The following is a 17,980-nucleotide window of genomic DNA, read 5'->3' as shown; positions in this document are numbered from 1 at the left end:
AAGGTGTAATGGATTATGGTGGAAGATGAAGGGGAGCTCCCACCATATCCAATCAGCCTTTTACTTAAAGGTCAGGACATTCTGTCTGGGTCCACTTGAGTTTTTGATTCTGCCGTTTCACTATTCAGTGGCACAATGTAACTGTCAGTCTCAACAACGGTTCCTCGAGCCACTGGCTCCACTGCTCACAGGGCAACACACAATATTTCACAGCCACAAAACAATTCACTGTCTGCATAGGCAAACCATATGATTTCCATGGGGAGCAATATTGACACACCCTACTGAGCGCTCTTAAGGGGACTCTTAAAAGAGTTACATCTTTAAAAATAAAAGAATAAGGGCCTATGGCTCTACTATTCTTCTCTATGACTAAGTTACCAAATAGCATTTTAATGTTCTGTCTCCATGAGACGAAGTTAAATGCAAATATTCTCTATACCTTCTACACCCTTTCTCATTTTACCAAAGGGAGACAGTTTTACTGCTCTGCAAAGTCTTTCTGGACAGTAAGTAGTGTTATGATAAATACTAGGAGAAAGTGTAGCACATTAATGATATTCTGTTTGGATTTTCCCTAGTGAGTATTTACTGTGTTATATTACTCATTTCCAGGTCTGAGATAAATCCAGAGACTGGTACGAATTTATAAAGACAGAGGACCCTGCTGATGAGATATGAAGCACTCTGATGCTGGAGCTCTGCTCTGCTTCTTGCCTGCTTTGGAGGAAGTTACCTGAAGGAAGGTTTGTGAGCACTGGGGGGATTTACTGTGATACAGCAGGAGGATTGACCTGAAAGTTGAAAGAGAGGAGCAAAACATGGGAGTAAAGAGTAGAGGCATAGAGAGATGAAGAATCACTGCAGAAATCGAAGGGCTCAGCTGCTCTTTGGAAACTTAAGCAGACATTGTTTTAAACTCCTGTACCTTGCCTATTACAACCATGATGTGTTAGGTAGGGTGTAGTGCCACCTGCCCCCACCCACCAGCAGACCACTACCTAGGCTGGTTTTCTACCTGACACTCCTGACACTGCCAGATCTTTTTATAAATGAATTTTCTCTCATTGTCCCTGTAGCACTCTCAGATCTATTCAGATCATGCAGCCAACTGCAAAATGAAAACAGCATCAGACTATTGTCAATGTCTCACTCTGGCCCCTGATTTCAGGGAAAGCAACATCCCGGTGCTGTAGAGAAAGGAGAGGGGAGAGGGCTGCCTCACCGAGACAGAGGAGCAGGGTACTGCATTGCCATGAGGTGAGATCCTGGGCACTGTGCAGGCTGCAGACCCTTGGCTGCCAGAGCTGTTCAAGGGGAGCAGGCTCGCCTGATGCCAGGTCTGCTTCCCTTGGTGGGCCACCACTGCGGAGTCTGTGTGGGCTGCGGTGCTTGCGAGCACTACAAAGAGACATTTCTTGGAAGAATTGCACTTGGGTGGTAACCCTGTCTTGGCAAGCACCTTTCTAAGCCTTGCACAAGAGTCTGTGTCGGCACAAGGCACAGCTCAGCAGAGGCTGGCTGCCATGATGGGAAGTGGGGCTGGAACCCAGCAATGGCCTGGGCTCAGTGTCAGCTGAGCACATTCCCAGTGGCCCTGAGATGCCTCCCCCAGCTCGCTTCACTCAGTGCTGGGAGGTCACCTTGCCAAGAGGACAGGTAACCTAGATGACCTGGAGCTGCTTGAGCCCCCCAAATCATTCAGTCCTGGATGATTTCCCTCTGCCAGCTGCATCCCTGACAGCTTAAACACCAACTCAACCACCTGGAGAGGGCACATTGTGCCACACAGCTCCATGAGCGGTGGCAATCCACGGCTGCTCTGAGGACATACAGCTTTGAATCAGCATGGTTTGAGCCTTCAGCAAAGCCCTGACCCTCCTGAGTATCCCCCACCAACAGCACTGCACTATCCTATGGCTGAAAATCTTCCCACTGTTAAAAGGGGGTATGAAACAGTGTGGCAGCTGCCAAGACCCCAAGGGACCCTGATTTGTTTTAAAAACATCATGTTCTAATGCTTCCAGAAGAAAATACTGCAGGGTTGGATTTTTATTTGCTTTTGCTGGTAAAACTCTGTATGGAGTTTAAGGATTTCCTGTGTTTTAGTTTATTATCTTTTTTTTTTAAATTTATTTTTACCCTGGAATATTATTATAAAGCAGATTTTTTTTTTTCCTGATGAGCTTCACTTGCATGCCAGCCATCTGGTGCCTGGGCAGTCCCAGCCAGAGCTGGTGATGGCGTGATATAAAGGTCCCTTCTGGCCTTCAAAGCTCTGAAACCAATGTGGCAGAGTTTTGCTCAGCAGCAAGATCAGGACAAACATATGGACCAAGTTCCACTGCTGCTTTGTTGGTCATGCTGGACTGCTGATGGCCAGCACACACTGACCTTCCTTGACACCTCAGTTCAAGCTATATAATGTGAGCATTTTGCTTCAAGCAGCAACTTGATCCCTAATGATTGCACCAAAAATGGGACTGCAGGCAGTACTGCAACAAATATGATTTAATCTTCTGCAGAGATTTCTTTGAATGTTCCTCCCACATGCAGGGGACACTGAAATGCACAACAGTACCTCCTTTCCTTCACATTGGAAAGGAAGGAAGAGAGATCTACACTTGTTTTGCATTGGTTTTCATGTGAGATGTACTCAGTTTATAAGAAAAAGAAAATGCTCGTTTTCCTTTGCAATCTATGAAGGAATGTGAAAGGCTGACTTCACAGTCACCCACAGATTTCCACCAGTACCACAAAAAGGTTCCCCCAAGCCTCCCTTGCTAAACTACTGTTTTCAATGCACAGAATTCCACCTCTTCTCCCTGTGTTAGGTCTGCACTGTGAATGGGGGTCAAGAATGCTTGTTGTTTAAAAGTGGTACTTAGTACCCTTATGCTACTGTTAGATGTGGAACATGCAGTCTGTGGCTGAATATAGCCCGTGATTCATCTCATCTAGCCCATCATCAGCTGGAAGAACCCCTCTGCTGACCACTGCCAGAACAGTGTAAATTGGATTAATCTGCAGGCTGCTCTAAATTTAGCTGGGAGCCGAGACTCAGCAAGTCTTGGGGATGAGCAAGAGCATCTGAGATCTGGCAGTAACTCTCTAGCACCTGCCCTTTTCAACTGTACATAATTCTATCAGAACAAAAAATCTCAATTTACTGTGCAGTCACCCAGGATTACAGTGTTTGCTATCAAGCAGTCAAATGCTGCTATTATCAGAGAAGAGATGTGATTCAATAGGCAGAGGTCTGAGTCCCTGTAAAACTTCTTACCGCAATTACAATAAACTTAGAAGTCCCTGTGCCACTTCTGCAGTGGTAGGAAAAAGGGGGGGAAAAAGGATAATAAATAACACTAGAAGTCAAATACACGTGTGTGCACTGTAGCAAGGGCTAGGTTATTTATGAAAAGAAGATAGCTGTAAATAGACTTGTTTCTTGTCAGGAAGGGTATGGTCAAAATATCTCCTACAAGATGGGAAAACTTGCATGTGCAGCAGTCCATGACAGGCACATGTTGTGCTAGACAGCTCCGTGCTGGAACAGTGCTTGCCTGATGGACATCCAACGTTGGAGTGATTTGTGATGGTAATGGCTCTGTCTGCTGCCTTCAAGCCCAGGCAGCAAGAGACAGATAGTGTCTCCAAGTGCTCTAACTTATTTCTTGTCAGCTGGGAGCTGCTCAACCATGCTGGTTTGGCCTCAAGGGCTCTCCTCCCACTCAGGTGGGTCCCATGGTTTTGACTGGAAGAGGAGGAGGGTCATATGTGTAAATCTGGATTAAAATTACCCTAACAGAGCTGAGAGGCTACAATAACACAGATGCTGTGAGACTTGCTTCAAATAGAAACTACCTAACCTTTCCTTGATTAGTAGGCAGCATCAGACTAAAAAGTGCATCAAGCCCTCTATGTATTTTTGGAGTGAATATTTCCCCATGATCACAGTCTGGACACCTGACTACCTGATGTATATTTTCTCGTGCAGCTAACCTGCAGAGGTGTAGGACTTTTCTTTCTGGTTCACAAGCAAAAAAAACTGGGGCTATGCCTGCACTACCAGCTAGACCCAGGGCTGAGCCCCAAGTTGCCCCATTGCTGGGGTCTCTGGAAGAGAGGCTCAGGGATGTTTATTTTCCCTTAGAGCAAAACTGAGGACAAAATGCATGTATCTGTTTTCACAATGATTTTTAAATGCACGTTGATGCTGTATACTACAGTCTGTAGGATACAGTTGTGTCCTACAAACCTTTCTATAGCTGTTGGCTAGGGGTTTCCTCAGCACATTTGGCCTTCAGAGTGTCACAGATATACAGGAATGGTGAAAAAGAATAAGTTAGACACATGGCAATGCTCTTTTTAAAGCTCTGTTCATGTTAGTAGTTGTCATGCCTTCTTCCAGCCAAAAGACAGAAGCAAGCATGCACTGTGCAGTTTATTTCCCCCTTCGTGTGCTTGTTCATTAAAACCAGGCAGGCCTTTAAAAATTCTCAAAAACTTATACATGGCAGAGGTAAGAGAAGGGGAAGAGGGAGGGTAAGAAACTCTCTGGGAGAAAAGCACCAGTTCTTCACAGCTTCACATGTTCAGCCTCATTGGCACGTTAAACTCTTTCATTTATACTTCCAAGCCAGGTAAGTGAGGAGCTGCCATGCAGCAGTCTAGTCACTGGGCAGCACTTCAGCTGGTACTGTAACTCCAGTATTGGCTCTGGGAAGGCTGGAATGACAAATAATATCCTATTTCAAAAAGTGTTTTATCTCTCACACCTGTATTCCCCTCTCCAGAACAATCTTAACACCTCTATGAAGGTAAAATGTGGTGAAGAAATATGTTGATCTGGAAAAACTGGAAGCTCTGATTTGCATTATCAGATGTATTCATTTGGTTTTTCTGTGCTGAATTAGATATATGTTCACTCTGTCATTTTGATTTAAACATATGATTTTTATATACACTAAGGACACATTAGATCACTCTGAAAACACAAAGGGGCCTTAATATGAGAGTAAATTATTTTTTATACCCACTTTAAGGTCTATTTATTCAAATTGAGCAAAATCCTAACTCTACTGTGAATGAGTGGGAATTCTGCCATTGATTTCAGAGTCTCCAGGATTTTGCCCAAACACGGTTTAAAATGGTTTCTATAGAAGTCACCAGCAGTCCTTTTTTCTGGAAATTGTGATCTAAAAATGCAAAAATCCCCCAAGATTTGCACTTCATCCTTTTTATGCAGTACAGGAGCATTCATTGTTTCCTGCTCAAAAAAGGAAAAAAATCAATTAAATTTCAGAATATTAGCATATTTTTCTTTTGCCCACGGGGACATGGGGATGGGCGGGAGGTGAGAGAATCTTGTTTGCTGCTTGCATCAGTAGGTATTCAGTGTACAAAACCGCACAGGAGAGAATTTTAAAAAACAAGAAGTCAAATCTACCCCATAACATGGTAGAGAAGACAATGTCTCCCTGGGGTACCTCTCTGCCGGGCTGCAGAGTGCCATCCCTGGGCTCTAACAGATGCCCAGCAGAGAAGCTTCAGGCCCTAAACCTTACCATAGTCTCTTGTGTTAATGAGGACTCTTGATGCAGTTTAAGGTACACTGGTGAGCAGCCCTAAATCAGAGCTCATCCTGCTCAGGAAACATCCCAGCGGCTGCGGAGGCGGGTCTGTTTGCATTCCAGATGTGGTGCCTCCAGCCTGCCTCTGACCAGCATTCATTTCTGCACTCCACAGCTGGTCCATGTAAATGTGCCATATTGCAGCCCATCTGCTCAGAGAGTGCACAGTGGCACATCTCTCTCTGACAGTGGACCATTTTATTGAACGCTATAAATATTGAAATTCATAGGCATGAAGCAGCAGATTTTTAATGTTACTTAGAGAGACATTTGAGCCACAACCTTTGGCAGCAGCACACGCTGCTAGTATCTCAGTACACTGCACGCCATTTGGTTCAGACTCATGAACAACTTTTCCAGAGATTTCATGGCTCTCCAATCCCAGGTAAAATGGAGTACAGACCCTGTGGGATGATATTTAGTGTGAATGTCACCCTGCATACAATGTGCATTTGGGATATGGACTTTCCAGCCCTGTGCTGTGTTAAACCATATGTTAATGTTTTCATACTCAGAAAAGATTAGATCAGGGACCAATAAAGTTTCAAAACTACAAATAATAGGCTAACCAAAATGAAATGTGAGGTATTCCTAAGCCTGAGTGTTGTTTTTTTTTTCTCCCAAAGTCTCCACAGTTTTTGTTTTCAAATGGAACTGCTGTATTTTGCAATAAGAAATGGGTACATTTATATTTTATAAGCTAATACATGTAAATTTTGTATTAGAGAGTAAACATCTCTATTAATTTGAAATTCATGGCATCTGATCTGGAGCAGAAGCAAAACACCACTCCGCAGTTTTCTATTCATCAAGTAGTCCCTAGTAAGTGTTCAGTGAGTTGTAAAGAGCCAAACCCCGAACTAAGATAAACATATATATAATTTTTGATGGATTTTTTTTTACCTCTTGCCAAGCCATCAGTTTCTGCAGAGCATCAGGAACCAGTCTTTTCCCTTTTGGAACCAAAAGGAATTTTTTCATCTGCATTAATTAGAGAAGGATCAGGACCCTAATGAAAGAAACTGCATTAAAAATGGAGACCATATTTAAAATGCTCCAAAACGCTTTGAAAAAAATGTTCATTTTTATATGAGGTGTTGAGCCTGCCATGAAATCCACAATGTTTTCCCCTCCTGGAGCTGTTTGGGCAGTAAATAACATTGTGCTGGCTGAGCAGTGGCTCAGGGAGTGAAACAGGGCATTTGCTTTAGTTAGAAGTGTGGATCCCAGCTCCTGTGACAAGCAGGCTAAAAAATTTTCTGAGCATGTGGAGTAAAGTGGGGACTGGGAGGAAAAAAAAAAAAAGACAAGCAGAACAGACCTGCTGAGGATATTACCTTGGCACGTACATTTCTCAAAACTGCACTGCTTTTTAAGTTTGCCTCAATATCTCTTTTGCAGTTGCTCTATTGTCTTCATTATAATCTAAAAAGAGGCAGGGAAGTCAGCATCTTTAATAGTGAAGTCGTACTGTTTGGACAATAAGCTGTGTCACTGCTCAAGCCAGTCCCCCGGTTCCCAATCAGCAGTCTTATGTAAGGTGGCAGGTTAATAAATGCGACACACTGAAATCATTTGTACCAGATTATCTCTTCTTCCAAACTCTGACAGATGCTAAGTCCAGCTGGTAAAAAAAGTTTATAGGCGAGTTGGATCTGGGGCCTTCATACACTCCACAATGTTGGCTACCAATGCTTGTTTTAATGAGTCACGAATTGCCTGTTTATCTTCTGCTCCCTGCTGTTTCTGCATTTTCTCTTCCAGAACAATCCTAGAAACACATGCTGCTACAGACGCTGGAGCAATGTGTGTAGACATTTGAGCCAAATTATTATAAAGAACTCTTTCTTCTTGGATATTAAAAAAAAAAAAGGCGAGAATTGCACATTGCCTAGCAAATCGTTATCTCAGATGTTCGCTGTGACATGCTCAATATGGCCTACCAGAGAAAGTTGGAGACATTTGAAACCTTAACAACTACACAAAATGACACTGTAATTGGCGGGTTTTGTTGTTCATGTTCTGGCTCTGTGAAAACTGCTCTAAACACTTTGTTTAATGATGTTACATTATGACAACACATGGCTTCTATAGAGCAAGTCATCACGTCGAACATGCGAGATCACAGGAAGGGGAGTGGGGGGCCAGTGGGGCTCAGCGTCCCCTCAGAATGGGAGGGTGCCCAGGCATGCCAGCACACAGCTGTGTTCATGTGGGGAAAGGGGGAGGCCTAGGGAGGATGCACTCCCATAGACAGCTCCTTAGCACATCCAGGAGAACTGCTGGCTGTGGGATGCAAGGGGGCACCGACCCCTTGCAATGCAGCAGCTTCCACCACCCTCTGACTGTTCTACTGTTGCAGCTGTAGTGCTCCTATCTGGACAGACCAGGCTGATTCAACAGAGCACTGTCCTCATGTACAGCTGGGCTGGGAGCAGACATGCTCCAGGGATGACTGTCTCCCAGAGATAGCCAGGCTTCAGAGCAAGAGCTCACATGGCATTTCTATGTGGGTCATGTTGCCCTGCAATATAATCTTTCAGCTAGAAATCTAGCTGTCATGATCCTGTTTAAAAGAGATTCCTCTGGTTCTCTCTGAAACAATGTGCATGCATGGTGAAGGTGCAAGACATCCCACATACACAGAGTGCCCTGTGTAACTCTATGGAGAGACCCAGAATAACTGGCCTCAGCCCCTCAGCAAGGGCACTGCTCCTCTCATGCAGTGTGGTGAGATGTGGTATCCTCTTTATCCTGAGGGGCACCTTCTGTCCAAAGGGATTCAGAGGCAAGGGGTATGTGCAGGAGGCAATGGCACAGAGTATGCCCAGGAGGGCTGGCTGGACTTCAGGTAGATTCTTGTGGCGTAGAAATGCACAGGTAGGAATCATTCATCACACCTTACAACCCGGTTCTGTAGCACATCCATTTTGCCTGTGTGTACTGAGCACACAGGGCAAACCACCACATCTGATGTCTTTGTGGAAAGGAGGCCCAGTGCTGTGAACCTTGACACAGCTTGTTTGGGTGTGCTGGAAACACTGGTTGGAACATCTCCTCAGTGGCACAGGAAACTGTCACTAGCTCTGTCTGTTGCATTTAGCATTGCTTTGCAAGGGGTGCAGCAGTGGCTCCTCCATTTGCAGGTTTTCCAAGGTTTCTTTGTGTGTCAGCTGCCTGACTGAATGGCCTCCCTGACACCTGCAGAAAGAAAACAGCGAGGAACCCATTTTTTTGCTAGTGCTTCTGATTATTAATAGAATGTTTCAAATTTGTCTATTCTTTGCACATGGGAAACTGTATGGTCATTTGACAGATGTTGAAACTCACTGATTTTATACCCAGCAGCTAAGAAAAACAATGGATGTCATACTCTGTTTGACAAAATATGTGCTGGGCAGAGTCCATCCTCTGTGCTAGAAAAGTGAATCTTACTCCTACCAATCACTCACTGTCACAAGGCTGAAGGAACCACAGCAATGCTGTAAGATGATTTGTTTGCAGCAGTAGCTTTCACCTAAAATGGTCCAGTTCTCTTGTATAGCCAAGATGCAGTTATTGCAAATGCTGCCTTACATCTGCCTTCTCTTTCTGTCTAGCTGCTTTAGGAATATGCTAATGACAGGAAGAAAACATACATATAAAATATTGCAAGCATCAAGCCTTGGAAGGAGAAGGTAAATTTGGCTCCTAACCATGAAATCTTATTCTGCAGTTGCCTTCTTAATGGCATCTCTTGAGGTCAGTGGCTTTGAATTCTCCCAATTGTATAGGGTCACTCTGGCAGCATTGACCAAGTAGAAAAGATTCAGCCAGGGGAAACAATGGCAGAAGTCACCCTTTAAATGTCCTGCCTTCTATATCATGCAATTGATTCCAAGGCTCCCCACCACGATGTCACTGTTTGACCAGTTTGCTTTAAAACAGCTTAATTAGCTGAAAGAAAAGCTATGTCTGAGCATGTTTGTGAGAAAAAAACAAAAAGCTCTCGCCTTTCAGAAAGCTCATGCTCTGTCTTGTCGGAAATCTCTGGTTCTGAAATGAAACAACATTCCTTTCATACAGAGTTAAGTCCCTGACAACAAATTTTCCCGGATCAGGGGAACAACCGATCGTGCCACATGCTGATGTTGGTAGATCTGGTTTGGTTTGGGGGGCTGAGAGCTCTGCACCTCTGTTAACTTCAGAGACACTGCGGGAGGAGATCGTGAGAGGCATACACAGATCAATGGCTCCTGGTCCGAGAGGCAGTCGAGGCTGACTGCTTCTGTATATCGGTGCCACTTGTGTGTTAACATCCAGCCTGCCAGCTGGAGAGGGTGTGAAAACACAAGAAGGAGCAACAGAAGCATTGCAGTGCTTGAAACCAGATTTTCTTATGTAATTCTTTGTTTTCCCAGATCTCAGGTGCAAGCAAGTGGGTGGGAAAAGAACTGATAGGAGAGGGAAGCAAGGCTTCTGGTGCCTGTTGGGAAGAAAATGAAACCAGAGGTGCCAGTCCTGCCTCCCTTAGTGCAATCCATAAAAAGTGGTGCTGCCTCGGGATCTGGAAGCATTAAAATACTTGGTGCAACAAGTGATGCAGATTCTGAAGTAAAACACACAGAGAAATTGTGCTGCACTGCCTTTGGTGTGCAGCACAATCATCTGCTCTCTAAGGTATAGCATTTGCAGGGAGAACATCAAAATACAGCCTTTGTCCCCCTACATGTTTTCTCCAGCAAACGAATCTCTCCTGAAGGAAAGAACATTAGCACTGAGGGTCTTTGTTTTGTGGCAGCTTGTCAGCATTACCAGGCTGCTGAGCAGCTCTCTAAGAACTGCTGCCCCTCCTCAGGGGTAGAGAGAGGTTTGGGTAATTTGCACATGGCTTTAGGAAGAATCCATTTCAGATCTGGATCTACTATGCAAAAAACAAAGGTATGTTCTTTTGGTTCAGCCTATTAATCCACAGTTCTTTATCAGGCATTTTTTGGTGTGTATTTACATGGTGTGGCTAGCACCAGAACTTATGGAAAACAGGGGAACCTAGCATCAGGGGTGCATGGGGAAATGAGGCACATAATGCCAGAGTGTTTAGTGAAATAATGTGCCTAAAGTATTTATGAATGGGAGTAAAACTTTGCAGATTCAAGCTCTTAGTGTTATTTTAACATTAGGGTTACTACATTTTGACAGTCTCTCATCCCTATCATCTATTTTCCTGGGCATTTATGAAAAAATTCAGTCTATTGTGGCTCATTTGTTCTTGTCCAGAACAGGAAAAGTATTTTTAAATCATTTTGCTTTCATTTCATGAAGCATTCTGACTGGAAATGAAGTAAAGAGAACCTCATTGCTGAATCATAAGCTTTAGTTAAAATATTTTCCACGTAACTGTTTTTTCAAAAAAAAAAAAAAATCTTTTAATTTGTGTGCTTATATTTGAAACAATATCCTGCTGAAGATGAGGTGTTTACCAGGGTTTTTTTCCCTTCTCATCTTTACAGAAAGGTGAACGAAAGGATGATTAAACCAGAAACAAAGTCAGTAATTAGCAGTATAAATCTCTCAGTGATTTCAGTAGGTCACGAAATTAACTGGTACAGGCTTCGGACACATCTGCTCTTTTGGCAAGTGGTGCCCTCCATGAGGCTGCTCATTGGCTCTCACTAAGCACACGATGGGTCTCGGGGAACTTATTTGCACTCCCTAAGCTAAGCACAGCGCAGCGATGAAACCCAACTGTTTCTGCAATGCTGCAGCACGTACCAGGGCTGAGCACCCCCGCTAACTGAGAAGCAGTCTCGCAGGGCTTGGCAGTGCTGTGCCATCGCCCTGGGATCCCTGGAGGAAGGGGAACATGAAAGTTTGTTATGTGTGGCCAAACGCCGCTTTGCAAGGCTCACATTGAGGAAATTATTAGAAGGTTATGGAAGAGGAACGTGGCTACTATGCCACAGGCTATCAGGAAGGTGGCTATGCCCACAAGCCAGCAAGGAGAGCCCCAGCACCAGAGTTACTGCTTGGTTTTCATCTTGACCACAGCTTCACTCTTCTGATGGCAGAACAGCAGAGGAGTAGAAACTAAGTGACAGAAATAGGGAAATGGAGTACAGGGAAAGGAAGGAAACAACAGTGTTGTGTCCCTTCAGCCCCAAAACATAAGGGAGCAATGCAGAGTTGTATTGCATCAAGTCTAGCTGGCCACAGAGTCAGGCCAGAGGCCAGAGGTCAAGTGCCCACTGCAGGCACTTCTCTGGGCTGCTTGTCTCAAGCAAAGCCTTCGCCTCTCTGGCTGTGGGCAGGCAGGTAAACACAGCAGCAAAAGGTCTGAGTGTGCTTGCCTTTCTGTATGCAGCTATCCCTGATGAAGGAATTCTTCAGTTCTGGGTTGACTACTCAGTCCACTTTGGAGGATGGACACTCTGACCTGCTTTTCCAAGGCACTGCCGGTGGGATCCTGGTCCCTTTTTCCACTGTTTCATTTCACCTTAGAATTATGACTGGGCTGTGTCACAGTACCCAGAAACAGCAGAATTGTCTGAAAGTGTCAGAGCAGGAAGGGCTGGTTCTGTCTGGGCTGCCTCCTAATTCATAAAGCAGATTCATGTGGAAGCTTGGACATTCTCACATTTGTGTAGAAAACCTGGAATTACATAAATTACGGCTTTTGTAGCTCTGTCTCCAAATACATGTGTTTTATATGCAGCAACCTTAAAGCTAGGCTGAGCTCCTGTGCTTTGGGCAGCCTGCTAGAGAAGACACTGTAGCGGTAAGGGAGCACATGAGACTCTCAGAAAATCAGCAGTGTTTGTTCCCTTGCTAGTTGCACTGCAAACCTCTAAGTGCTAAGGCCGTCGATGTAAAGGCTGTCTGAGGGAAGCCTCCAGAGCCATTGTGGCACCAACATTAACCTATTCCAGAAGGAAAAGAACTGAGAAGAGAATCACAAAGATTTCTTTCTGAAAGCTCTCCTCATATTTTACCATGTGGTTTGAGCTCACTTCCTTTCCCTCTCTTTCTCTCTTTCTTTCTTTCTTTCTTTCTTTCTTTCTTTCTTAGCTGGAATAATGCTGTGTCCTGCTACCATTTCTTCTGCTTTAGAGTTTAGGGTGTAAAAGCTGTCAAGGTTACAGAACTTGATGTAAGCTTATTGTATTTGTACCTCAGCATCCATGTCATAGGATTTTTTTTTTGCTTTCTGTAAACAGTTTGGTTTCATGCATATTTAAAACATATTTTGACACTGCTCTTAAAAGGTTTTTGCATTCAGTCTGTAATTTCCTGGTATTGGAACTTACCAACATATTATAGCCAAAGAAGGGGAAATTATTATCATGAGATAAATATACTCCTCTATAAGAAATAAACAAACTGGGCCTCCAGATCTGCTGTGCATATTTTTTACATTAAATATCTCCTATTTTTTGAATTTCTCTTTGAATTGTATCAATACAAAATAACTGGCGATAGCCTTTTAATTCCTGGTTAGCATTTTATTTCACTGGATGGAGGCACTGGATGCTGTACTATATGCCATGACGACAGTAAAGAGTCCATGTGGTCACCAGACTCATCATTTTCCTAACAGTTCTGGATGTTACTGCACCAGTGAAAGGTAGTAGACTGATGTGAGTGAAATTTATTGAATTTCAGTTTTCCAGAGTACAGGGCAGCCAAGCCACAGTGGTTTGGAAGGATTAATAAGCTGGAGCAGGTGAGAGCTTTCATCAGTGCTGTGGTGAGGAGTTGTGAATGCAATAGTTTGGCTTGAAGTACACTGAGATGCTCAGTTATATTTGGGGATTATATTGCACCATGCATCATCACTGCTTTAACAAGCCCACACTGACTCAGCAATAGGCTGCTAGCTGGAGTATCATCCAGCTCCCATTTATGGCCCTGTAATACTTTTAAGGTTCCTCCAAGGGCCTTAAAAAAGTAAGAAATCCCAGGAAATCCTGTTTTGCTGACAAGCTATACTGCTCTATTTTTTTTTTTTTTGGCCATGCCAGCAAGTCTCAAAAATTATTTGATCACTAAAGAGATACAAGTAGATCCACTGGAAATGGGTTAGAGAGCTCTGTAATAGCATGTATTTGGGTTATTTTTCTGTCTTGGAGCTCTGGTAAATGAGATCTTAATGGAGCCATTATACCAAAGCACAGCATTTGTTTCCCAAGGCCATTAGGCACTTTACAGATTCCATTCCCTGGGGAGCAGAGCTGGCTACTTAACCATCTGCAGAGCTGCCGGGACACCCACCCCTGCTTCTGCTGGGTTTGGGACTGGAGGCCAGGGGGCTGTGAGCTATCACTTAGGTGCCCTCTCACCAAGTTGCTCTTGACAGTGAATGTGAGTCCCTGACGGGCCTCTGGGAACACAGCTGTACAGACTCAGACTGCAAACTCCATCTTGCTGCTGTGCCCCTGGGAAGTGTGCACCCTCTGCTCCAGCCAGCCCCCGCCTCATGCCAGTGGAGAAGTAGGAGCCAAGACTGTTTCACAGCACCTTGCAATGCCCACAGCCCGCCCTGGGCTCCCACAGGGTGCAAGGTGCCCTCTCCCACTCTCCCTTTTGGTTCACGAGACCTGGACGTGAAGGTGGTGACGGCCTGGGCCCGCCGTGCCCGGTTCAAAGGGAGGCGGTTCGCAGGGGAGCCCCTTCGCTTTCTCTTGCACCGCAGCCATTGTGTGAGTGTCAAAGGAGCATCCCTCTCATCTCTCAGATTGATGGCATCGTCTAGGACTCCCAGCATAGACAAGATAAACTAAAGGCTTCTGCAGACAGGTATGTAACTGTGGAGACAGCAGCGCTGCAGAAGAGGCCTCTGATCAGGGGAGTGTTTGTCCCACAGTCGACTCTCTGGCGTAGCGGTCACCTTTGACATGACTTGTTGAATAGGAGTTTGTTTTCTAATTTCCATGGTTCAGCCATAGGCCATGCAAAGTAAATACAAGTAAACGGGCAATAGTGGGTTCAAAGGAATATAAGACAAGTATTTGCCCCCTTGGAAGACAGTTTGGGTAGTGTTCACATGTGAATCAATCTGGTTTGGGTCTTTGAAGTGATTTTGTTTAAGAAGAGTAGGGCAGACTACTGAAAACAGATGGGGTCAACAAGAAATTGCCCGTCTTTTGGGGCATTCTCCTGAGGGGAACTCCTGGCATGCCAGTGCAGGGCTGCCAATGATGCTGCTGTGCAGATGCAAACTCCTGAATCATTTAATAAGAGAGGCAAGAGGCCTCCCCTGGCACCAGCACTGTGCCTGGACAGCCCAGGAAGGGGATGCTGTCAGGTCACTGCTTGCTGTCATGTTCTTGTCAGGCTTTTCTCTTATGCTGACTGGCCTTGCAGGCACATCTCTGAACGTGACAGTGCTGTGTCATCAGGCATAGGTCAGATCAGTGGGTTTAAGTGACTTCAAGCTGTTCTTAATACATAAAGAGCTTCACTCCCTGCTTGAATTTGCTGCTACAAGTTGTCCATCTCTTCTACACAATTCAGAATCAAAATAAACTTACCAGGTCGAAACTGAGACTTGTGGTTTTGGAAGGTATCCTTTTTCAGGTTGCTTGAGTTGCAAAGAGAAGCCTTGGCCAGCAGCTTATTCCGGTTCCACACAGCCCCCAGCCTGGCTGTCCTATGAAGAAAGGCTGTTTTTCTTTATTTGTTTGCTATTGTACTGGTTTTACCATTATATACAGCTTTCTTCCTCCTAGTGCACAGCATATCCCCTTCAGGGAGCTATCTGGTAAGCAAAGTGTGTTGTGATTGATTAGTCACTAAAATTAAGAGTGTGTTAGTCCCATAGAAAAGTAAAGACTAGTAGTCAAAAGGAGTGACGCATTTGAGATGAGACAAGATTTGGGTCCCAAGAGAGACTGGTCAGTTGTCATTCCACAAAAGATGTCACAATGCAACATGTAAGTGACTTCAGCAAAGAGAATAAGTAAACTCATTTCTAACTTGTTTGTCTATAGTAGTTCTTTATTTCCTGTGTTCAACAGCAATAGCTAAGTGGAGACTGTGCATATAATTTCAGATTCTTAAAGGATTTTAATATCTCTTAGAATAAAAGCAATTGCCTGAAAATAATGAATCCTTGCTTTAAAATAGGCAAATTCTTCTGAAAACCTGCAGGTGAGAAAAGTTTCTATAGCCTTGAAGGCTCATATGGAAAAGTAGAGGCTGGTCAAGGCGAGGATGTGCTGGTTTTGCAATGCAAGGAAACTCAGTATGCAAATGAGCAGGCAAGTGCAGGCAATTGCATAGTGGAGCCCCTGAAATCTTGCTGAAAAAGCCTCAATGTAGCCATTCAGTTGTTCATAGTCAGCCTCACTACCGGAAAGTTGCTTCTGAGATGAGAGAAATGCATTTGGTTGAGTTTGATTTTTTTTTTTTTCATTTGTCCATTTTAAAGGTGAACATAAAGCTGATGATGCCTGAAATCCAGCTGCCATCTGAAATCCTGGTAGTGCCTGACTGCGCCTGAAGAAACAGGGCAGGAGCTGGCATAGGAACATCCCTGTAGCTGCTGAAACCAGAGCCCTGATCTCCCCATGTACGAGCCTAACCTTCACTGTATGAGCAGAAAACCAGCAAGGGATAAGCCAGGGGGAGAGGTAAGCATCCATGTGTCTTATCCCAGTGAAAATGCAGAGCCTTCTCCAAGAGTGTGCATTCTGCAAAACTCCCAGGAAGGCTGACTCTCGAGTCTGATCTTAGCAGACCTGTTCACATATGCCCACACATGCAGACATACCTGTACAACACACACTCCTCCCCAGCACTCCTCTCGCTGCCCGGGAAGTCTGAGTATGGGATAATGCATTGACAAAGGCAGCTGCAACCAGAGGAAAAAGACAAGCAGGAGCAAACCGAGCCTGTTGTGCTGGCTTCTCAGCGGCCAGGGCACAGATGTGCTCTGTCTGCTGTCTCATCCTTTGTTAGCTCCATCTCCCGCCCCTTTGAACCTCATTAATTGGTTACAGAAGAGAGGGCACCAATTATTGCCCCAAGTGATAATCAAATTTATTGGGAAAATAAAGTGCCTGTGTCTTTCTACAGCAGAGTATGGAGCAACTACTGCTGACTGGAAAAGTGAAAGTAATGAAAAAATTGCAAAAACACTCCCAAGACTTCTTCCGCTTCCCTGACCCACAGGATTGTTTCCAGCCAGTCTTAACCCCTGCTCATAGTGCCCATCTTAGACAACCTCCTTTGAAACCCATCCCCTTTCCCAGCACAGACCCCTGACATTCCTGACTGACATCAGAAAGGGCCCAGGAAAGGAAAACAATGGTGAGAGAGAGATGCAGCACACAGACTTGGGGAGAGGACCGCAGAAGACACCCTGCAGTTATTGCCGACATGAGCCTCTTGCCATGTGCTCATTCCTGCAGTGTTTTGTCTCCAGTGGCTGCAGACACCCTCAGGGTGCCCAAAGCTGAATTTACTGGGTGCAGACAATAAATGCTATAAATGGAATTTATTCTCCAACATGGACAAGACTAATCTTAATTCAGAATGGCAAGGGAATTTATGCCATGGCTAATTGCACTGCCCGCAGGCCCAGGCATTGAAGGTGTCCCTGGAAGAACCCTTGCCTCTTCTCGTGAAAACAAAGTACTGATGCACTGTTGTATAAGATGCCATTTAAAATACTGATGTTCTGGCACCAAACCAGGACATCAGACTGCTTTGTCTTATTAAGTAATAATTTTTTTACATGTCTTCAGAAATGTTTCTGCATGTCTTCATATGAGGATGCGGGAAAAAAAGCAAAGTAAGATGATTTATCCATTCCAAAACAGCTTTGCAGATACATTGCTGTGATGCTGCTGTACAAAAAAAAATAAGTCTGTGTATAGTCCCAGGCTTTCCCAGTTGAAGGAGTCCAGTTCCTAAGAAAGATGAATGGCAATTACTTATTTTGCTTTTTGCTTTCTCCAGAGGATGGAAAATTGCGAGAAGGGTGTAAGTTTGGTGGAAGCTGAGGTTGCAGGAGTAATGGGAGGGCACAAAGGGTTCATTGTTGATCTAGCAATCTGTCATGGGAAGGACTGTCACAGGAGTCTCCAAGGGGCTGCAATGAAACGCCATTGCTGAGCAGAGGGAGACTTTGCCTCACCTTGGGCTGCCCAGCTCCCCTCCCCAGGCCAGACCACCTGCCAGCAGCACTGGGGCAAGTTGACCCAGAGCCCTAAATCACAGGCAGGGGCAGAGCAGCACACAGGGAGAGAGATTAGATTTATAACTATACAGTGTTTTGCTCTTTTGAAAATTAAATGGCATGTTTCAGAAAATAAAAGAATGTTGATGGGAGGGGCTGAGCCCATGCACGGCCAGTTCAGCCTTCAGGG

Source organism: Taeniopygia guttata, chromosome 3 (assembly GCF_048771995.1).
Source record: "Taeniopygia guttata chromosome 3, bTaeGut7.mat, whole genome shotgun sequence".
NCBI lineage: Eukaryota > Metazoa > Chordata > Aves > Passeriformes > Estrildidae > Taeniopygia > Taeniopygia guttata.
This window is presented reverse-complemented; position numbering follows the sequence as displayed.